The sequence below is a fragment of the Chironomus tepperi genome, unplaced genomic scaffold (genome assembly GCF_022539635.2).
Source record: "Chironomus tepperi strain 1889 unplaced genomic scaffold, CSIRO-AGI_Ctep_v1 contig_298, whole genome shotgun sequence".
Classification (NCBI taxonomy): domain Eukaryota; kingdom Metazoa; phylum Arthropoda; class Insecta; order Diptera; family Chironomidae; genus Chironomus; species Chironomus tepperi.
In genome coordinates, this window is record NW_027226420.1 from 848,265 (window position 1) to 873,355 (window position 25,091).

Consider the following 25,091-nt stretch of genomic DNA (forward strand, 5'->3'; position numbering starts at 1 on the left):
TATTTGTGCAGCTAAGAATCCTTTTCAATTTGACGACAGTTTATGAGAATTAGATTTAAAATTCATGTGGAAACAGAAAAATTGTCTAAATGGAATGAATGTTGCTGTTCTTGGCAAGTTAGAGGTACGATGCACAACATTTATGCTAAAAGCTACATGATATCGGATTGTAAAGCAGTTAGACATTCGGATAGAGAAAAAATGTACAAATCAGATGACAGTACATGCAATATAGTCAGAAGTGGCTTAAGTTCATGAACTTTCCCTTAGTTTTGAGCATAGGGCATTTGAGAAAAATATTGCAATTACCATCAACATAGCCCTATCGGGACTCGAACTCATGCCATCTGAATTGCATGACAAGAATTCTTACTGAGCTACACAGGGTTGTTATTGAGCGTGGTATAATGTATATTTAAACTTTTATAGTGCTCATTGCACAGTTCTTACCATTGAATTGGAATATAACTCAAATCCAATTTTTTTTTCCAAAATCCGTCATTGTCATTGTCAGTTTTGAGTAAGTATTATAAATTATTAAATTTAAAATTAAATTTCATCTTTGAAAATTAAAATTTCTGTCATTTTAAAAGAACTCATATAAAGTCTTACTGAATCTCTCTTAAAAAGCAATTTCTCCAAACAAGATTCCTAAAAACGAAAATTTCCAAGAAAAATCCTTTTCTGAAAATTGAAATTATTTGTTTAATGAAAAGTTTCTATCTTGATACAGAGATCGTCAAAAGGTTATTTGTTTCTAAGCCTTTCAACCATACATGATTTGATATTGATTTTTTAAGGACAATTTGAGTTTTTGATCAACTCAAAATCTGTGTATTTACAGATTTGTTAAAACAGATCTTTTAGGTCAGTGGTGGGCAACTTGTGTGCTGCGGCACATAAGTATGAAATTTCATGAATTGCATGACATGTGCGATTTTGGTCTTGACTTACCATCTAGGTGTACCATGACACAAAAAAGGTTACCCACAACTGCTTTAGACACGCAAAGAATCAATGATTATTTCCCACGAAGTTCTAAACAAGCAACATTTACATAATGTTTGAAATCAAATGCCATTCAGTCCCTAATGAGCGCATTATCATGTTTCAATATTCATATGAGAATTGAGAACCTCTAAGTCACAACGCAAAGGTATAACAAGCACGAGAAAAAACATTCATCTTAATTTACAAAGTTTTCGTTAACACAACAATGTAATAATAATGTAGCAAGAAGCGTAACGACAGCAATTTCCACTTTTTTTTTTGGTTATGTTTAACCGAAACTTTTCTGCATCTTTTCAATTTAATTTGTTGATGTATCATCAATAATAAGGACAACATACAATTTATTCTGCTATTTTTTGATGCTTATTTATACACATGCATTAGATTCACTAGTGACTGTACGTACAGGCAATCAAATAAAATTTTCTCTTCATCATCTCTTAAAAATTTCTTTTTTTTTCGTACGTCTGTGATCTATTTTTGTAGATGAGAACGATATCATCAGACACATTACACACAAATGAGATTGCTTTTATGTTTGTTGACGTTTCAGTCGTCATGGTAATCTCAATATCAATCAGCTTCTTGGAAAATGTCTTGTCAAAGCATTTTTTTATTTTTCGATTTCTGAAAATTTCGAGTTATTTTGCGTTGTTGCTGTTGTTGCTATTTATGATGTCTTTTTATTATATTTTTTGGTATGTTCTTTGTTATTGTGTATAAACATGGTTGAGGTTGTGTGGAACAGGGTTGGCAAAAAACGGAATTTGCCAGTGGAGGGGGGCATCTGTAGAAGGTCTGCAGAAGAGGCCACATGTGGAAGCCGTTATTGCAGCATTTCATTCAAAAATATCCATGTCTACATGAAAATGTCAATTTCAGGTGCATGGTCAGAAGGGTTCATCTGAAATCGTCTCAACATCAACAATTCTAATAATATCAACTGTTCCATATGATTAAAGCAGCTTGTAACAGATTCAAATTCCTGGAATCTCTCACTAAGTCATTTGATCAATAAATTCAATAGAAATCAACCGCAAGAACATAATCAGCGATTAAAATTAATCTCCAACAAATTCGCGAGACCGGGACTGAGACCGACACCATAACTACCTAGGAAGACTCAGTTTCGGTCTCGGCACCGAGAATCCTCAACATCATCTGCTTGAAAAATGAAGATTGATAAAAAACTTGAAGCATAGCATGAAAAACAGTAACAACATCCACAATATTACCTCACAAAAAGAATATAAATAGAACAAAACCTGAAACAAAAAGTTATTAATCCTCAAAAAAAAGCAGTAACTGATTGAATTTTGTTACATAATAAATGAACGCCCTTCAAGTTGTTATCCAACACATCAAAACGGAGATAAAAAAAATACTCATTCCATTGAATAAATCATAGTACCGCACCTATTCAGTAAAGCAATTACAAATCATCCTGTTTACATACTCATACACACTTATTTCCATGTCTACAGCATGCACACAAGGACATACCAAGCTGTAGCATTAATAGAATAATAATATTGAATAAAAAAATAGGAATAGAAGTTGAGTGAGAGAGAGAGAGAAAAAAAATTGTTGTAAACATGCTTTGATTTCTATGCATAGCTATGGTAAATACCCACTTCCTCATCGCACATACATACACACGTAATTCTTTTGCTTCCCTCATCCCACCGTTTCGCAATTTCTTCTATGATAAAAACAACTACAAAATTTCACATCAGCCAGTTGTTGACGAGGCATAAAAATAATGAATTTCCACCACCTCTCTCTCACACATTTTTTTTTCCATTTTCATCATCCTTCCTTCTTCTTCCTCCTATATATTTATTAGAGAAGATTTTCTCTCAACAAGGATTGAAAGGAAGTAAGAAGAAGAAAAAAAAAAAAATCTGTGAAAGCTCTGAATTTCCAATTTCAATCCATCGTTGTTATGTTGTTGAAAAGCACACAAAAACATACAGGAATGGAAATAAGAAGGAAGAATGTTCGTTAATGGATCATGCGCTGTTTATCGTTTGCGCCAATTCCAATGAGTCACATGTGAATGCGACATTGATTTATGTGCATTTGTAAAACACATAGATCAAAAAAGCTCTCGTCCGTGTAGCGACATGATGTGTATTCCAGTTCCAATACATATGTATGCCAAGTCTATCAATGTATGAGTATTGGAACGCCTTACAGGTATGTGTCTAGTACGACTGAAAAAGAAGAAAAAAAATTGTACACAGAAGAAAAATAATGGAAGTGGAACCCAAAAAAAAAAAAAAGATTTTCCAACGAAATCCCATCTCAGTTTTTCGGATGCTGTCGCCCAATTCAGACCGATCGTAGAGGAAGCGCGAATAAACATTTCTTCATAATATACACAAATTTTATCAAATTTTGTGCGTGAAGCTGAATGGAAATTAGTCAAAATTATCGAAAAATTCATAAAGGAACAATAAATTAATGGAAAAAAGTGACAAAAGCAGGAAGAAAGATAGTTGAAACGAGAAAACAAGACAGCACCATCCTTAAGCTCCTTTCTTAGAAAAAAAAGAAGAGAAAAAAAAAGTAGGAAGAAGCGGAAAAGGCAACAACAAATAGAAGAGGAACCGAAGGTCTCACACAATTCATTTTTCCTCTCACAAATCTCTCTTCCAATTTTGCGAATATATCAACTCAGATTCCGTATCTGTTGTGTGTATGTGTATGAGTGAGAATTGGGTAGGAAAAAGTCGTCGAAAATTGGAAAACAGAGAAAGGAAAGGAAAGAAAAAAAAAAGTCCAACAGCATCCAGGCCAAATCGATTTTTAGTCAGGTGTTGTCTGCGTTTGTAATCAGTTCAGTTTCGGGTAACAAAAAAGCTCTCCTCTTACCCCGGGTACATAAAATAATATTAGATAAAGACATCCTTAAGAGAAGAACCAAAAAAAAAAGTGAATTTTAATTTTAATTTTTGTGCTTATTTTTTAGAGATAAAAATTTCCATCGACAAAGTGCTGTGCATAATTATGACAATTGTGAACCATTGTTGATCCATGAAATTTAATTGAAAAAAAAAAATGTGAAAAATTTATTCAAAAAAATAAAATAAAAAAAAATGTTGAAATAAAAAAAAAAGTCGAGTGATAAAAATAAAGCTGTAGTGTTTGCTGTACGGCAAGATATAATATTAAATGAGAATAAAAAAATGAAAATTTCTTAGCTTAGAAAAATGCTGACCATAGTGACATAAAAGAACATTAAACGGATTAGTTGAAATATATAAAAAATCTTTAAAAAAATAAAAAAATTTACCACAGATTTTTTTTTTCATTCGCAAAATATATCCACCCCATTCCGCCCCGTCGCCGTTTTATTAGGCCAAGTCGGGGCGAATATTGTGAGTGTGTGTGAAAAAATATTTGTACACAAAAAAAAAATAGAAAATCTCGTGAATGGTTCATGCTTAATAATTTCTCATCTTTCGGTGTGTCTCTATCCTCAAAAAAATATAAAAGTAAAAAATTCACGCCAAAAGGGACATCCACAGTCTGTTTGTAATTTATTAGCAGAACAAGTCAAGTCAACCCAATACGAGATTAGATTACAGTACCAACTAGTCAGTGTGTGCTGTTTTTATTTCGAGTGAGAATATAAAAAAGGTAAGAAATCATTTTATTTTATTTTTTTGTTCCATAGCTGTCGACCTTAACTCATTCCATCATGTTTGAATGATGAAATATATTCTCGAGAATCTAGGGATTGATGGAACATACATACACATTTGTATGATTCTTGTGAGGATGAAAATAAAAATATTTTTTTGTGATTGAAAGTGAATGAAATTCTTGTGGTGTGGATATACGGATGGAAATAAAAAAGGGACGAAAAAATGTGTGTTGTTGCCTTTAGATTGAATAATAATCGTATGTATCTATGGGCGAATGGGAGCAAAATTGAGTGATATTTTATTGAAAATTCTATTTTGTCAATTGAGAAAATTTTCTACATTTTTGCACACCTATATCTCATGCCTTGATAACATTTCCACTTTGATTTCGACGAAATTCTCATCAGACTTAGTCATTTCGTACCCGCAAACAGAAATTGAATCGAATTTCTTTTGTAACAATTTAGAGTCAGTTGTGGGCAACCTTTTTTGTGTCATGGCACTTCTTGGTGATAAGCCTTGACCGAGATTGCATTCAGCATACTGTTTATATCATGTTCTAATGTACCACGACACACAGGTTGCCCACACCTGAATTAAATGACAAAAAATTCAAAGTTTTTCATTTGATATTTGAGACAAATTTTCGTGCTGTGAAAACCAGATATTTTCTGTTGAATAGATAGAAAAGTTTCATGAGTTCCATTAGACAACCAATGTTACCTCAACATGAAAATGAAAATTTTCATACATATTGTTTGAAAAATGACAGTGTCATCTCCAATTGTAAAAGAAAAAACTTTAAAATTATTTTCACAAATCATTTTGCAAGGAACCGCATGAAGTTCTGTCAAAGTTACTGGAAATTCCATCCATAAAGACTATACAAATTTGTAAATCTCTCATTTATTTGGATAATATTTTGTCATAAAGTATTTTAAGCAGCTTACCTTAAATAAAAATGAGTTCTTATCATAGTCATTGGAACCCTCATCATATTATCCATCTACTGTAGGTATAATAACACACGTATTACATAATAGTTTAGCCTACATCATACGAATTGACAATTGATTTGAGGATGATAACTTGAAACATCAGGAATGACACAGAACAAAAAAAAAAAAAGAAACTTTTTTGTTATGTTCCGAGAACAATAGTTTGTTAACAGCAATTTTCAATTCAACATCTGGTCATTTTTCTGTGGCATGCTGGAGTAGACATTTTACACAAATTGGTTTTGTGGAATGAACAAAAAAATAATCTTTTTTACCAGAAAGTTTAAATTGAAAGATAATTTGGTAGTGAATTTTTTATGAAGGCTCTTGCATGATGGAGGTGGAGATGATTATGGGGAAATATGGAATTTTGAAATTGCTGCTCATACTATAAGTGCTAAAATAAAATAAATTGGTGTATGTTTGGTTAATAGTTATGTGATTTACCCGAGTTGGTCGAAATTAGTCGTGATGGTGTCTTCAGGTAGACATCGAGTTTTGCCATTATGACATCTAAGTAGCAGTTTCTTATCGAATATGTTGTACTTTTCAAGTTAACTTACATACTGTCCTTCACCCTACAAAAGGACTTCAACTTAAAGATTGAGGGAAAATTCAGCATTTTCTCAGGACATCATGACTCTGGGGTGCAAAATTGAAGGTTATCATTTATTATCAGCTTCTATCCTTACTTCTCGAATTGACCAATTCAGCTTACCAATCCAAAATCCATGACTCGGCATAATTCCTGCATTGTGCTACTCAGACTATGACTCAAAAAATCCTGGGGCAAGCTCAATTCGTGGCCTATCTTCTCAGCATCAACTATGACTATTCCTCAATTTATTCATATAATTTGACAAAATTCAAACTTCACGACAAATTCAACATCTATTAATAATTCCTCAAATACCGTCTAAAATCGTTCTTCATTTCTTATTTCCACGTAAATCGTTAAATATTTAATTTAGTACTTACTTATGTATATATCAGTTTTATGATACATTTTGTGAGAAGATTTAATTGATGTAGGTTAGTATTCTTACTATAGTGTCACAATTCAGCATTTTAGACACTTTAAAATGTATTTTTACACCCATACAGAAGAGTAATAATCCTTTTTTGTGACGATTTATTTACATTTGTGTATTTTTCTTGTGAATTTTGGTTTGTTGGTTTCTAAGAATTATTGTGAATATTCTGGGATTTTGATGCTGCCGTGAGGGTATTGTTGAATGAAGCAGGAAGTTGGTCATTTTTTAAGTAAGCAAATCCATGAGCTTCAATCTTCGTGTGAACTCCATATGAATTGAAAATGAAGGCTTTGTGTTGCTTGGGCAGGTATCTGAGTCTCAAAGAAGCACCGCTGAATTTTGAACGGAGCAGCACTACAAATATAAAATTAAGCTACCGGAATTCGGAAGTGAAAAATCCACTTTAAATTTTAATCAATCAAAATCAACTCGAACTCTAAATCCAATCCAAAAATCCAGGTCATCCCCAACACTCAATCCAAAACTCTTCCCAATTTTACATTAATAATTAAAACATCAATAAACTCAATCTCAAACAATTATACATTATTCAAGTTAACTCAATCCAAACAAACCATTAAAATGGAAAGAGCTCTTTATCTGATTTAATCTTCAAACTTAACCCACAGATAGTGTATTTGTCTGCGACTGAGAGAAGCCAGCTCATGACCTTTTCAACATAATGAGTCTAATAAATATTAATAATAGATACATTAATAAACATTTTTGGTATGAAAACTATTTTTGCTGATGCTATGAGATAATGGATTTTCATGAGAAAGAAGGTCATGTGGAAATTTTGAAATATTTCATCGCATTTGTTGGAATTGTCATTTTGGTGTCAGGAGAGTGCAGTTTTTTTTGGAATAATTTATAGCTGTTTTGGTTGATGTGGGATATTTAGAATTTGTCATTGGGGGTCGCTTACTTATGATGTTAGGTAAATGGGGTTAGGAGGGATGGGAACGTAAAGAAGCAACGCTGCGTGGCTATTGTTGGAATTTGAAGGTTATTTGAGTTCTAAAGCTGACTTTAAATGGATGGTGCAGTCGATTGGACTTAGGAAGCTCCAAATTGAATGATATTCTGTACTGTATGGGTTATAATGGCTCGAATTGTGGATTTCGTCATTTTCATTGTTGTCCTACGTCGTGTGCGGTTTCGGCCATGTACCACATCCAAACTGTGCCTGGACACAGTCGAACATGGCCAGATCTGCCCTTTTTTAACTTAAATCTCCCAAAAACCAACTTCAACATCGAAGAATCCACTCCAAAATAACGACATTAATTGCATCTACTTAACAAAATTAAGATTCAATTTTTATATCAATTATGGACGTACAAAACAGAAGAAAGAATAAGAAAAAGTCTCAAGATTATAAATAACAATAAATTGCATTTAAAAATGATAATTTTATTCATGATATTCCTTAAAGGAAGATAGAAGAAGCTTGAAAAGTTATTTCAATGATGTTAAGGACAATAAAGCTTGATTATGGTTAAATCTACCGAAGACTTTTTCGACTTGATTTTCTTTTTCTCAAAATTTTTCAAAATTAAGTGCTTTACATATGCATTTTGGTATTTAACATAAAAAGAAATATAGAATCTATCATTTTGAGTAGTAATCAGCTAATTTGAAGCTTTAGTTAAAGAGTTATTTCAATTCAAAAATGTTTCTCGGTTAATAGATAAAAATTACTCTTTTTTTCATTTTTAGTTTTCCAAATTTAGACAAATGTTTGACAACAGAAAACTCATTTTGTCAATTTCCGCTGTTATCTGCTTCATTTTTATGCTCATTATGCTTGTTAAACATGTCTAGTTAATGAGAATTTCATCAAAAATAGCGTTTCTCGGTTAATATTCCAACTCATTATTACAAAACAATTTTCGTTTGTTTACAAAATTTAATTTTGATTTTAAAAGGAACCAGAAACTTTTGTCTTTAAATAATGAGAGCAACACAATAGTTATTAAAATCTTAATCGAAATTCCTGGTCACGATATACTTTAAAAAACAGATTTAGAGAAAAAAGAACTTAAAAATTTGTTTACACTGTTAAAAATTTTTGTATCGAAAAATTTCAGTGCACTTTATCTGTAGATTTAACCTTATCCTCTATTCATGATTATTCAAAAGCTATTAACGACCTTTAGGATATCGAAAGGAAGGAATGCAAAAAAAAGATGGAGAAAGATCCATAAGAATGAAAATGAAAATAAAGCTATTGAGGATTTACGCTAAATTAGTTTCATTTGCTTCGATGGACAAAATTAATAATCAATTTTTGATTGTGTATTGTTGCAACATTGTTGGGGGATTTACCAATGGATTTTTAAGTATGAAGATGCTTTGTGGAATGGCCACTGTAGATTTACTTTGTGGAATTCTCTACGAATTTCTTGGTCAATGTACAATGTAATTTTATTGGCCATAAAGTTAAATGAAAGTAGAAGAACTTCAAAATTTTTGAAAATATTTTGGATATACCAAAGTGCTTTAAAATTCTGAAAACGTCTTCCAACATAAAGTCACTAACAAAATGTTTCCAATTTGCAATCCCCTAAAATCAAGCCATTGTCCAAAAAAAACGACAATCTTTGTAATAACAAGACAACTCTATTAAGCCTCCCCGTCCATTACGTACAAAATCCTCAGAGATAAAATTAAGGAAAATATTGTGCATGGTGTAAGTAATAAGAACATCAAAAGCAGTGACAGAAAAAAATGAAATTCATTTGAGTGAAATTGATTTCAATTTTAGGGTATGGGTTGTCAGGCGACAGGCTATAAATTCATATGTTTAGTCTTGATGGTCATTTACTTGTGATGTCTATGATTTATTTGGGATATGGAAAAAGCTGTAATTTTTTATTTCTAGTAATTTGTGAAATTTTATACTTTTATAGTAGCAAATACTTGCTATTTGCTGGCTGACTGCTGAGAATTTTTAAAGGTTTTAGTTCCCAGCAGTTAGAAAATTACTGACTTTAGAAGCAGGATATAACAATTATGATCTATATCTGTGCAAAATTCAAACTCAACTTGAAGTTACTTGATAGCTGAATGATTTAGTACTTCGGTACCTAATCATTGAAATACTGAACCTGCGATCATGAGTTCCGAGTTTTGGCAAGAGATAATATTCACTTTTTCTCCTTTTTAAATCATATTTAGTGTAGACTCGACTCATAGCCTTCCTTTATAGACTAGAAGCAATAAGGCCACCCTTATTCGTTAAACAATTAGCTGAATTGCCATAGCGCAGCCCGGAATCTCCATAAAGGTATTATTTCTGCGTAAAATACTCACTCTAGTCCAAATTCAAATTTCAAGCTGATTCCTTATCTATTTACCATCACTTTTGCGACCATTTCATATCACTGCTCATTAAATGACAACAGTAGTCAGTGCAATGCTATCTCTATCACCCGAAAACATTAAAACCAGTTCTTGATTGACATAACTTACTATCAACCCCCTTATCTAACCATAACAAAAAGGATATTGTTGTTTTTTGTTAAGTGCGTGAAGGGACCATGCTGGAAGTTATAAAAAATAAATATGGAGGTGGAGATTTTTTTGTCATGAATTATGGAGCATGTTTAAGTACGAAATTTACAGACCAAAAAAAAATCTTCCTTTTTTACCGAAAGGTCCGCAAATTGAAAGAAACTTTACTTTTCATCCATCAAAATTAAAATTGTATAAAAATTTAATTTCCAATTTCTATTTTTCAAAAAACATCCATAAGCATTAAGCAGTGACCTTTTCTATCGTCTGTAAATTTTTCATGCTTACTACTGTCCAATCTTTACAAATTAAATAATTGCTGGGATTGAATAGCCAAAAAAAGAAGTCATTGATAAAAAGAAGAAGAGGATAAAATGGACATACCTGAGGACATTTCATGTTACGGTTGTGTGAACATCCAAAGTTTGAATTTTCCAATTCTAACAGAAGCATAAATCATTCTCGGTCCTTTATATGTATTTTTAATTCAATTCCATCTCTAGGCTATATATTTTTTTTGGTAAAAAAAGGAAAATCAAAATTGATTAGGAACAAGTAAATTGGAAGGTCAGATTTGATGCTTTTGTGAGTTACGGTTTGTGATTGCTATTAAATAGAGAAAAAAATCTGTGGATTGAAGAAATTTTAAATTCCGACATGTCAATTTGGATTGTGAGATTTTAATGGAATTAAAGAATGATGTGAAGATGGTCACTAAAGTAATTATGGAATGAGATGTTGTTGGAATTTGAGGAATTTTTCAAGAATTATACCTAAAGGAATGGACGTTGAATGTTAATCGTCACAATCCCGGTCGGCACACATTGAAATGATTTTCATATTGCAGCACAGTAAGCTGTATGCTTAGAACTAGCAAACGATTACTTAGAACATGCTCATATGCCATTTGACATGCATATTCAAAGCAACTGCCGCTTGATGTTAAACATATCGTGAGCGACACGTCATCACAATGTCAAGATGATGTCATGAAGATTTGCCGACTTATGACAGTCATTTGACGACGTCACAATGTTGCATCGCTCGGGTTTAACCACCTATCTGCCACATAGACCACAATCCAACATGTACCGACCAGAAATTTAACAACCAATAAGAATAGTTTGAATTTTTTCACATCCACACACCTGCTATACTCACCATATTTCTCTAATATGCCTAATAATATCAAGCATCAAGTAAATCCTCAAATTTTTCTACATAAATCCGTCAAAATAAATGAACTCACATTACATCACGTCCGATGCGTGTATGAGCTACTCTCGTTCTGTGAAAATTCTTTCTAATTTTCTCTTAAACTGTTTTTCAGCCTCAGAGATTTTCTAGTACTCATTAATAACACAGGCACTAGAAGAAATGAAAAAGAAATATATTTACATCATGCGAGAATAAGACATAATATGAATGCATAATATCGTAAATTTATATGACACATAACGATGTGCTATAAATACACAAAGACGTAAAGTGATGAAAATATTGAAATTTTTTAATAAGTAAAAAAGACAAAAAACCTCATTGTAAGCTGATATGCTTGACAAAATTTCATAAAGTGCTTTCAGAAAAGCCATCAAAATGTGCCTGACAATAACGAGTGAGGATTTGTGAGAAAATTCATAATGGATGTGAAATTGTCTTTTATTGAAACTTAATCGTATTTGATGACTTGTCTGGCTTTGTTTGTAAAATTTAATGACTTTCTTGTTGTTGGATGGGATGGGAAATGTTTTATTAGAAAATTTAAATTTTATTGGATGTACTTGTGTTTTTGATGGTGAATTGACATCTTGGAGAGTTGTTAGGTCTTGTTTACCTTAGTCGAATATCATAAGTTCGGTAATTGATCCAAAAATCTAAAATCTAGCACTAGGCCGGCGTGGTCCTGACATGGTGCTTAATTTAAATCGAATCTGTCATCAAGTCAGAGTCATGCTGGTCAAGCAAGGGCTGCATTTTTGATCAATTAAACAAGTTGTGCTATTCGGGTTATGCTGATGTCAGAAATAATCGGGTACAATCAGGTATTATCAGATATATATCCTTACTATACCTTGCTAGTAGTTAGCTGCTACGCTATAGATTAATTAGATTCGATTTATTTTTGATATACACTATGGCATATACAAGTAGCACTGGTCGCTTGTCAGTGGTATATTTACTTAGATTATGGCATTTAGCATTTCCAAGAGTTGCTGTGTAGGCTGGTTGCTTGAACCTTACAAACCATTTGTAAAAGTATTCGAATGTGGGTCGAAACTCTTTAAATTTCTTAATACTTCTTGAAACATGATTCTAATTTTAAGTCAATTTGAGGAATAATAAAGCAGTATTTAAACTCATCATCAGCATCGTTTGATCTTATTAAACAACTTAACTCAATCTCCAAATCAAATTTCAATAAGCACAACGAAATGATGCAGCAAAATTCATCAAAATCATTCAAATAATATCCAGATGCTTAACAACCTGCCAAATCTGATTTAAATATTTAATGCTAATTTATACACCACATGATGAGCTATAGTGTATAATAATGGCCAGATGAGAAGATTTTTGTTATTGCTAAATAAAACTTGTTTATATTTTAAACTAAATTAAAAATCCAAATGGACTTAAATATCAACAAAAATTGAACAAATATTTGCATGAAGAAATCCACAAATGTGTATTGTCGTCTAAATTTGATGAAAATTTATGAGTGAATTAAAACCAAATAATGTTTTTTTGAAGTCATGAATAAACAAACAAAATGTGCTAAAATACACGAGCAGGTTCATATAAAATTAGAATTTACGTGGGCGTAAATATTCGCGAAAATTTTGTTTTAGCGATTTTCATTAAAAGATTTCGCACATGAGAAACAGAAACCGAAACCATAAAGATTGTACATTTATAAAGAAATTATATTTATTATCGGATTACTTTCTTTGTGTAGGAATGTTGATAAGTATGAGATTATTCAAATGCTGTCGTCTAAGGCGTAGATTGTGCGTAGAATTCTCGAGAGGACAAATAACTGTGAGAACTAGACATTATCCTGCCTTTAACTTGTTAAACTGGTTAAATCTCATTCTTATTGACGGGGACACTCGGGTTTATTGCTAGAAGCCCAAATTAGCAAATTGTATAAAGACTAGAAGTCTATTATATTATTTTTCAGTTGACCTAAAGTCCGCTTCAGACAATTTGATTTTTATAAGCAATTTTATTAGCCGACTTCAAGTTAAATTAATGATACTGTTGGATATTACTTTAAATTTACTTAAAACCGACTTATTGCTCAACATGACATAAAAAATCTTATTTATTGCTGTCAAACTGAGCTAAAAAAAGCAGTATCAGTTTCGTTAGAACACTTACACATTATTTTGAGATGTTGCTGTCAACATGACGAGATATCGATGTCCTAACGACCGCGTTGTGATTCTTAATTTAAATATTGGTCAAATGAGCCCGTCATAGTACTGTCATGGCACTTTATTGTCTTGTTATCATCACGGTGATGTAGTGGTGCGCTAGAGACTGTATTGTGCTGCACAGGATTGTTTTTGATTCGACTCAATTCAATTAGACTCATCTTCGAATTCTACGTTTTAGACAGCTAAGTCATTAACTAGCCTAATTGGTCCAGAATTAATTTCTACCATAGTCTTACCATAGTCATAGTAACTCTCCTCGCTAGCCGTATCATAACAAACAGTTCCAAAATTTGATAGAAATGAAAATTTCTCCTCATAAAATTTCCATCTCATACCTAACAACATTCATAATAACAAGAAATAGATATTGAGGCATCAATATCTTATCTTACATTCCAAAATATGAAAAACAAAACAAAATTTAATGATATTGTGTATATATGTTAAGGAAATGCGATATACAAATTCAGTTACTGCAGAAACCATTTTTTATAACGCAATATCGTCATTATCAATGATGAATAATTTTTGCACAGCATATATAGGCCCACTTTTACACGAGCACGTCACAAAAGACTTCTCGTATTTACAGCATCAAGAATTTTTTATAGAATTTGACAACAACGGAGGCGAGAGCAAGCAAATCTCATAAGCACTTTTTGTATACCGTGTACACATTCTCATACAATGTAAAATGCAAGTCAAATAATACAGTGGATGTAAATGGGGGGCTTAAAGAGAAAGAAAAAAAATCATTTTTCATCTTTCCGTCGTTCTCCTTGAAATTTGATTGTATTTGTGAGGGGATTCAATATCAGGAATAGATGTGATGATGGATGGTTGATTGGCTGATGCGCATTTCTTGATGAAAAATGAGAACATTTTACAGAGTATGCTTCCAGGAACTTGATGTAAATTTGATATAATAAAATAATTGGGTATTCACAGCTTTACAATAATTTCTCAGAAGTTCCTCCCAAAAGAAAAGGAAGCTTCTCGGTCAAATCATTTCGGGTCATAAAGTCGACCCGACATCATATCCAAAAAAAAAAAGACCTAATAATTTATTCAAATTGCCTCACAAATCACACTTGTTTTTCCTCAAAAATCTGTTATCACAGATGAAGCAATACCGAGAAAATTATGTTAGAGAATGCCTTCCCATATCTATTTGAAAATAGCATGAGAGACATGACAATGTCACAAAACAACGAATGATGCGAATAATGTAATAAACAAAGATATTTTTGTGGAATATCATAAAACACACTTGGCGCGTCAAGTCTCTCAATTCGCACACACAAAAAAAAATAACAACAATTTTTTTTTAGCTTCTCCTTGTTTGGTTTAAATTGTCTCACAATCTATCTCTAACATTCATCGAGTCGGATGCTATACACCATAGTATAAGTGAAGCACGGCTGTCGATGGAACAACATTAAATGATAAAATGATTGTGAAACATTTCCATTAAGTGCTTATGAAGTGACTACGGGTTTGTAACAAATGGAAACTAGGATGGATAATACAATAAATGGAAGAAAAGACAGTAAGGCTTTATTGTTTTCGTTAACTTTATCTATTGAACATTTTTTTTTTATTTAAAACGCCACATGGATGTGAGATTTACAGTTTATAATCGCTTTTAAACATGACGGGCGATGAGACTTTTTTTATTCGTTTATTTTTGAGAGGGACTGAACATAAATGATGTGACTTTCGGACATTTTTCAGACATTTTTGAGTTGGAGACTTGAACAGGATAATCCAGTCGATAGGTCAACGAAATGTCATGCTAACGAGATGATACAAAATTGCATTAATCCCGAGCAGCACAATGTGGTGAAATGCAATAATCACTGTAAAATGGGGATCGAAATCACCCATCACGATGTAATCAGGACAGCTTTCATTTTGGCAGTTAACATGGCGCCTTTCGGTGCCTTAGCAAACAAATTGTGTTTTTCGGAAAAGGTGCCTTAGCTGCACAGTAATTTTGTCTTCAGGGACCTAATTAATGCGGCACTGATAACCCTCCCATTTAAGGGGATTCTAGATCTCAATGACACACATCATTTATGATCAATCCTCCTTACTGACTAGACTTCAAATAGAATGCATTAAGAAGAACATTTTGATGTGTCTCAAAAGCCACAATAGTGAGAGGCAGGTGGCATAAGAAGTCACCAATGTCATGGCTGAGTGCCATGAAAATTTAAGTAAAACATTTGTCGTGAATATTTAGAATATTTTCAGGCAGACTGAATAAATCGTTGATTTAAGAATAAAAATAGAAATAATTCAATCTTTAAATCCTTTAATCCACTGTCATTTTCGCAGTGGACTCAAAAAATCCATGGATTTTCATTCAAAATGATTGTAAAAATTTGACCAGCCAAATCACTTATAAAATGAATCTAGCACGATTACGTTAAATTGATATTTTTTTTTCTCTCCTATGAATATGGCGCCAGGCTGGATGAAAAGCGCATGAAATTTTTTTTTTATCGCCTCTCATTCGCATCCTCGCAAGAGAAAAAAGGAAGAAAGAAAAAAAAAATCGAAGGAGAGAGTGAAAGAGAATAACGTTAGAGACATTTGCATAAGTTGATAGCACAGAAAAAAAAATTTTTTTTTGCTCCTTCTTACTTGAAACTTTTCTTTATTCTTTGGTAAAATTTGATGCTCCATTAAGCAGATTTTAAATGACTATGTGTACGTTTGACTCAATGAAAAAGAAGAAGGATGAATAAAAAGTAAGAAAAGTTTTCTTTGAAACTGTCGAGAAGTAAAAGTTTTGTTAAAAAGCAATTTAAGAAAAGAGTTGGGCATCCTTGACAGTTTTTGTAGACTATAATTGATGATATATGTGGGTTAGATGATTTTATTCAGGATTCTTTATTGATCCATTTCTGGATGAGACTTAATTATGTTGATGAAAAATTTCTGAGAATGAAGTTTTTTTTTTACGGGTTGGAAGTTCTTTAATGTAGTCATTAAATTGATATCATCGATCACAATAAGTAGATCAATGGTGGGCAACCTGTATACTGAAGAACACGATATAGACGCCGATGTGCTGCAAAAGTTAATTCAAATCTAATTGCAGTGTCAAGTCGACTCATTTTGACTTTTGCATCCAAAATTCAAGTCGACTTTGAGAAATCTCCAACTTTCATCTTAAACTTCTAACTTCCTCCAAAAAAATCCCGCAATTCTTAAAAAAAAAAAAACACCAAAAACTCCCTAATCTCCTCTAAAACAAATTCCAATTGCAATCCTTTTACGTCAGTATTTTCTAGCATCAACACAAAAAAAATTTGCAGAACATTAAAACGTTCACTTCTGCATCATTCACGATAAAGTGTATAAAATTGAGCGATAAAACAACATTTAAAATCAATTTATGTACTTCAGCATCATCCCCAACATAAAATAAAAGTTTTTCATGAAATTCTTTTTTTTATTTACTTTTTTTTTCCATGCTCAGCTTATCCTAAATATGCCTTTTGAGATATCCATTAACGGAATCATTAAAATTTTTTTGTGCTTTCTTCTTCTAACCTTTTTTTTTGTGTGCTTACTTTCTTAGCTTGTATTCGAATAAATATGAAAAGCAATAAAGAGCACAATAATTGGGGAGTGGGAAGGAGCAAGACGGAAGGAAAAATTTGCTTTCTATAAATTTAATGTGTACAATTTTTCAGAAGGTGGTGTGGATTAATCTAGCTGGTGTGTCTTTATGTCTGTTATGACTAGGATGTGTTTTTAATGAAAGTTGGCGATGGATTGATGAACTGATGAACGGACCAGATGTCTTAATTTTTAATTTTTGTTGAATTTTCTCGTAATTAGCCAGTGTTGGACATAATGTGTGCGTGTCGTGGCATCTGTGTCGTATCACCATCATGTGATAAAAAGAAATTAAAGCATCCATAAAATACAAATTGACTGACACTTGCTCCAATAGCACAAGTAGGTTAATCGATCACAAATCCGGCTACAGGCTAGCGTGACTCTGACTTGACAACGGATTTGATTTGGGCCCGACACCACGCCATACTGTTTCATGTCGACAACTTGCCATGCTATGTTGGCATCATGTCATGTTGTGCTGAGTTTCAATTGAATCCGATGTCAAGTCAGAGGTCCGTTTTCTCTCGGACTTTAGATCAGTTAACTGACTTGTGCAATTCGACTTAGTTCATCATTAAATGACATCACTTGAATTGCTTATGTCCAAACATAAGTAAACAACTAAACAAATCCGACACCAAACGAGCCACATTAATTGCTAAACATTTCAAGCAAATCAATTCATTTCACTAATTATTTTCCTACTTACGTCGTGGGAAGTGAAAATAGCATAATTAAAATGTTGTAAAGTAATTAAAAAAAAGAAAAAAAAAATACAGGAAATTTTTACGATGTGCTGAATCCACTTCAACCGTTACACTCGTCAATACATCCGGCGTAGATTAAATGAGCATAAAATGAACATTAATGTACGTTTTTGTCTAATTTATGGCTTAATAAATGTTTTCGCAGTTTTTTCCCCGGAGAAAATATCTTAAATCATTTTCAAAAAATTGACCTGAAATTGTGCTGTGCGAAAATTAAGCGTATCATGATTATTATTTTTCATCATCAATCTGTTTGTTGGCAAAGTGCCCCAAAATCACATGCAGAAAAAAGAAATTCGCACACAAAAATGAATTGCTGAGTGACAAAAGTTCATTGCATAGAATCATCTAGGCATAATAATGTATAATTAAATCTGAACATAGCATGAAAATAGTTTGAGTTGCAATTTTTTTTTCTATGCTCATGATGCAATTTGCAACATGCATTAAGTGAAGAAGAAAAGAATCCAGCATAAAGTGCAAAATCTCGGTCAGCAATGTCAAATGATGGCAGAACATGAGTTGCATTATAAAATGAAATAATAATAATAAAAAGAGTCTTTTTTTATATCCTAAGACTCTTCTTGGTCTCCTTTTCCTATATATTTTGTAGACGTTACATAAACGAATTTAGTTTGGAAATTAATTTTTTTTTTGTTTTTATGTGCTGACATTTTTTGCATTAAAATTCAAAAGTTTTTCCATTTTTCTCGTCTCATCTTGTGTCGTTTGTACAACGAGATTAGATTTGAAGAGTTCAGAAGGAAACGTGAAAATTTCTCAACAAAAATTTAGTGCCAAAATGGGTTTTTTGCATATGATTCAATAGAACAAACTCTTCTGGATGATGTTCAAATTTTGTTGAGGATTTATTGAAGTTAGAATTGGAATTTCAGTTGTTTTGTAGTTTATAGTCTAATTTTAGGCGTCTTTTGTTATTAACAGAGCTGGAACTCGATTCGGATATTGTGTTCGAAAACTACTAATCTTGCAAGATTCTAGAGAACAAAGTGCACTTCCTCACAACAAACAAAGCCAAAGTGGGACTCAAACCACCGTCTTACGATTTTCGGTCGCATGCTTCTTTATCTAAGCTATCAGAAATTGTTAGGAAACGTAAGATAAAGCACACTTAAATCTTCTTTCTCCATCCAGTGTCATTACACAGCTATTGTCGTTTTATTGGATCACATCATAAATCCTACATATTGTATGAAAAAGAAGACTCGACAATTTAAAGTTCCTGTGTACTCTTCGGATACGCAACAAAGATTGATAAATCTGCCTCTTGGTAGGAATCAAACCTACGTCTTCACAAGAAAAAGAGCTTCTGATTTCTTGTATGTTGGATATTCACTCGACCATAGAAGCTTTTATTTCTTATTGACAGATTTGCTTTCATATTCTCAATACCTCAGATTTCACTTCAGCTCAATCCATTTGAATAGATTAAAATGTGAAAAAGCCAATTCCACTACCTTTCAAACCATAAAGTCATTGACCAAAATCGTCAACATAAAAGAATTTTTAGCCAATTTTCCACAATCCAAAAAATATGGAAATGATGTTACGCCTAAAAAATTCCATCAAAGACCCTTTAAATCCACAGTTCGTTTCAAACTTTACAAAAATATTCCTTTAATATAATCAATCCATTCCACATCTGTTGACCAAAATCACCACAGCTACCCTCTCGTCACCTCTAAAAATTTATAACTTTTCACCTTAATCGTAACTCATAATTCACTCAGTGAAATGTGGAAGGTTATACTGTAAAGCACCTTCGAATGTGAGAATTTCTCAACTGAATGGCTCAGGGCTTTAAAAAAAAGAGTATGTGAAAGGGGATATATGTAGACATATAGTGATATATCAGTGAGAATTAATCATCATGTCGATATGTATCCAAGATACTCATACTCATCCTTTTCCATACATATCATCGTCATCGATTCACAATGTATGTATGAAGGAAAGGAAAAAAAAAAAAAAGAAATCTCATCTCTTATCACTGATTGACCTCAATACGTAACGCAAACATTCATCGAAATACGATAAATTTTGCTATATATGTGCGAGAGCATTGAGAATCGATGAGATATAAAGATTTGTGGATATAATTGAATGCGGGAGGTGCAAAATAAAGAAAATAGCACAAATGTAGCAGTTTTACTCATTTAAATTCACAATGGAATGAAATCATCAGGAAGGAACTCCTGCAAAATTCATTCAACATTCATTGGTGTTTATCACGAAATGAAAATTAATTAAAAATTAATTATGTTTGATTTTTGTATTCAAGTGCTGGTGGAAATAGACAAATGTGGGTGGCGTTGACGTTAGTGGGATTAGTGGAAATAGGATGAGTGTCTACTAGCTTTAGAATGGATTTGTGGTTGAATTTTTAATTGTTAAATATTGAATTTTAAAAGAATTCTTGATTAAAAAGTACCTGATTCAGCACTAAACAAATATTAAGATGTTGATCCATAACTGTACTAACTGTGAATCATTAGGCAGAGTTATTCGTACCTTAGCAACTAGATCAATGTAGACCGGATGTTTATAAGAACCCGAGAAGACAATTTAATACAAAATTTAGTCAACTTTGAGCGATGCCGCAGTCTACAACTTGATATAACGTCTAGTTAACAAGGTACAGTCAAAAACTGTTGATCAGACAAACTCTGTAGATGCAGTCAAAAACTGCATCTAAAATGCAGGAAATGTAGGTCTTCAGTTCTTGACCGAGTCCTAGTTATTAGTCGACCTCTGCGGTACTAGTTTTTACATAGAAATTATGTCAAGTTGTCTACTTTCCAGGCTACCAACTAAATCTGATGTGGTCACTAACAATAAAGAAGTTCGAGGTTCGAATCCTGATCGTAGCCATTCATTAAGACAATTTCTAGTCAATTTCAAGTCAATTTATATTCCTCAACATTTTTCGATAATCAAATATCTCAAACAAGAGCTCAAACTGCCATCATGTTTACTTCCAACTCATGACATAGTCCACACATTAGCAAAGTCTCAAAGAAAAGTCCAAAGTCACACATAAACTTTTCCATTTTATTCCCATTCAGAGAGGGCCTTAAAGTTACCATTTCTATTCAATGTTTTTCTTTTAGACTTTCAGACGACTTCAAGCATCTCTCTCTCTCACTCGCATTCACAAGAATGTACGCACGACAGACACAAACTTATTTGAAATAAAAACAAAAAATTTATTGAACATTCGACATTTCGACGCTTCTCGTTTCTGTCGTTTCCTTTATACCTAAAACTCAGCACAATAATAAAGACAATTCTTATAATCAATGACGCATGATGAAATTGGAGGAAGAAGAGACAGAAAAAAAAGGAATAGGAAATGAAAAAAAATTATTTCGAGAGTAAAAAAATGAGTTTAAAGTTAAAAGAAAGCAACTTAATGGTTGAGCAGGCACAAAAAAATCGTTTTCGGTAAAAAACCATTTTTTATCAGTCAACTGATGCGTATATCCATTTTTTTCTGCTCCTCTCTTGAGCTTCAGCTCGCCTTCCATCCTTCCATCCTTCCGAAAAAAAAAAAAATATCGAAAAGCAATTGGATGAAGATGAGAATGGAAAATAATTACGTTTTGGTCTTAATGAGACTTTTTTTCTTCTCAAATCGCCTTTTTTTTGTTGTTGCTGGTTTTTGTGGATTTTTCTGCTATGCTTTTTGTGTGTATGTGATTCATGATGATCATATGAGATATTTTTTTGCTCGGAAAGCAATTAAATGAAAGAAAGATGGAGGACATTGAAAGCACAATATGTGAATTGGACAGGATGGAAGGTGAACGAGATTTTGGGAAAGTGAATGTGACTGGATCTGGGGGCCAAAAAAGTAAAAATTTGATGATATCAAGACAAGTTTTTAAGAAAATTTCTAGGATTTGAACCTTTAATTTTTGATTTAATTTAGCAAATTTCAAATATTTATGAACAAAATTTTGGCTAATTCCCATTTAAATATCGCTAAATATTTACATCCCCCACCCATTTACTCAATCCATCATCCAATTCCGATCAAAGTAAATACTCCTCGTGCACCTTATTTTCCATTTCCATTTCTTCAACTTACTCACTATTTCAATGGAATTTAAAATATTTCACACTCTCCTCGGAATGCTCCAAAAAAGCGTCTTTGTGGAACTTGCAAAGGGTTTGAGTAAAATTTGTCAATAAAGGAAGAGAGGAATAAGAAACCATCAATATTGACGGCACAAAGAAAAGAAAGAATTTTTTTTTGTTCCTGCCTTTCATTTACATTGAAATGAAAATGGCAGTAGTATCGTATTGGGAATAAAAATGAAAATGGAAACAAATTGACAGCTACAGTAGGTTTGAGAATACGAGAGAATGAAGAATGATAAGTATATTCATGTACCGTCCATAGGATTGATCTTGAATATCGATTCAGTTTAATTATCGACTATATATCGCATCACAATCAATCAGTCATGTCTATTATGTCGACAGCATACGAGAAAAGTGTTTTATGTCATTCATCCGCAGTTGGTAGTGAATATGTGGATGTTCTTTAAAAGAGGAAATGAATGAATTCATGAAAAAAATATTGTAATGAATACTTTTTCATATTTTTTTAAATTTAAATGTCATTTCAAGTCAGCGTCTCAATATCTCAATTTCAAGGCAACATATGAATGAAGATAAATTAAGACTAATTGACTTGAAAATTTTTTCAATTTTTATTTTTGAAAAGAAAATAATACGAAAATACTTTACGACGAGTGGCATATCATAGTCACTGGGGTATCACTCGGGGTATCACTCTGCGTATCTTATTATCTTACTTGACTGGATATCGTACAAAGAGAACTAGACGTTCTTCGGCCGTTCTCCTATCGTTCGAGAACTTCTTCCAATTCGGAATGTTAAGGAACCTAACGTCCTTATATATACAACCAATGTAGTGATGAGGAATTTGACCTACCTTCTTCCTCTCTATAAATTGTAGAATTCGAAGTTGACTCAGATTTTTGATTAGGGGACGTTTAAAAATTGCGTAACACTTAAAGAGGCACTTTCGTTTCATGAGCTTGTTGCAAAGCGTTATGGATAAGTGGATGGTCTCTAAAAAGAGGGTCTTCATTGAGGAATCAGCTCGAGTTAACTTGAATCGATATGAAATCTTGTCCAAAATAAGAAAGGCAGCAAGATAGTTTAAAATTAAGCTACGCATTAAAAATTCAAACGCCTAATTCACCAAAGTTTCAAAAAATATTTAAAATCGCCCTGCCGGCGAATGTAAACAGTTTAAAACTTGACGCATAATTAAAGAAAATTTATTATCTCGATTGTTATTTTTGCATTAATATTTTTTTTTCGTACGAAAAAAAAGTTTGAAGGCTTTAAAAATCTTTTTATCGGCATCTTCTTCATACATCCTATAAATAAAGACTTTAAATGTTATTTTTATGCAAAAATTTCATTTCTTTAAGCACCGATAAAGTAAATAATTAATAAAATTCAAAAAAGTTTTTGAATAAAATGAATTTTTTCCGCCTTTAAAATAAATCGATATCCTGTGCCGCCTACATACATGCCAAATATCGTTTTGAACACATGATCGAATCAAAACAAAATTTAAATTTAATTTATGATAAAATTATTGGTTCTATATTGGAAAAAATAGACCTCGAGCAGCTTGCTGCTGCTGCTGTGTTTGTGGCCCATAATTACAATTTTGACCTTTTCTGTTTTGATGCTGAATAATGAGAATGTAAAGTGACTGCTTGAATGGAAAATATTAATTCTAATGGGATTTTTCTACTCAATAATTTTTTTGGCAATGATAATTATTGGGATTTTAGGAATTAATTTTTAGTGGGTGTTGGATTGGATATTTTTCATTTGTTTAATCACGTTTAATGCTTCGTGGAATCTTAGTCTGTTAAGCTTAAGGCTTTAAATTTTGGATTTAGTTATGTAAATCTTGTTAAAGCAGTTCTATCTAGAACTAGAAGTCGATTCTAGTTTCAAATAGTATAATGTTCGAAACCAACATCTCGACATTCAAATTCCTTAACAGTAACGCTTCTCAAGGCCGAGACTTCGAAGAATTCAATCTCAATCTCGGACTCGGTCCTAGTCTCGATCTCGATCTCTGTCCCAGTCTCAGTCTCGATCATGATCCCAGTTCCAATCCCGATCACAGCTCCAGTCTCGGTTCCAGAGTCGGTCTCGCTTCCAGTATAGGTTTTCCCAAGTTTTCAAAGAAAACATAATTTGATATAATCCAGAACTAAATCAGCGTCTGAATGGTGTAAAGCTCTAGTCAGCGTAGATCAAGTCAGACAAGGTAGTTATCTAGTCAGCACAACGCTGTCCATTAGTTTCATTTCAACCTATTTAGACCTGTAAACCAACTATATTAGTCGTAATTGATAAATAAACCCCCATTTTAATCTCCTCAAAATATCTATTCATCTATTTACTCTTCAAACTAATTAATACCCACTCAATAATCCATTACGTAAAGAGCCAAAGTTAACGACTATCAATAATTATCTAAACAATACCTTCCATTTTGTTGGATATTTAGTTCAATAAATTTCTAAACTCGAATTACTTTTCAAGCAGAAAACTTTGACTCTGCATGACTAGACTTGACAGATAATAATGGACGATTTGTGGATAGAATTTTAAAACAAAAGGAAGCTATGAAGGAAAGAACCAAAATTGTTAAATTTTGAGCAAGCTACCGTAATGTTTATTTTAAAGTAAAATTAGTGGAAACACCCACACATAGTTAAACTTATTTTGACGATGATTTTATGCTAGGCACATCTTCTTGTAAAATGATGAAGCATTTTCACTCGTGCAGTACAGTTGATGTGTTATTTTTGAGAATAACAACTCGGATTAACATCATTATTTCTTTTTATTGTTGTAATGTAAGATAATGCGCATTTATGACGAAATTTCTAGGAATTAAGTGCCGAATATTTTGTGCTTATGTACACAGAATTATCAACTGAAG

The 25,091-nt window shown here is 32.4% G+C and overlaps 1 protein-coding gene across 6 annotated transcripts in view; it reads left to right on the forward strand.

The window, feature by feature from the left end:
• The first annotated feature begins 3,337 nt into the window (after window positions 1-3,337).
• Window positions 3,338-25,091, forward strand: part of GluClalpha (glycine receptor alpha 1) — a 141,233-nt gene continuing 119,479 nt past the window's right edge. For 4 of the 6 annotated variants that reach the window (XM_070642502.1, XM_070642507.1, XM_070642506.1 and 1 more), the window contains exon 1: window positions 3,338-4,656. The gene's annotated coding sequence lies outside the window, so the exon portion shown is untranslated. The remainder of the gene's footprint in view (window positions 4,657-25,091) is intronic. The other 2 variants (XM_070642504.1, XM_070642505.1) reach the window with 2 other exon arrangements.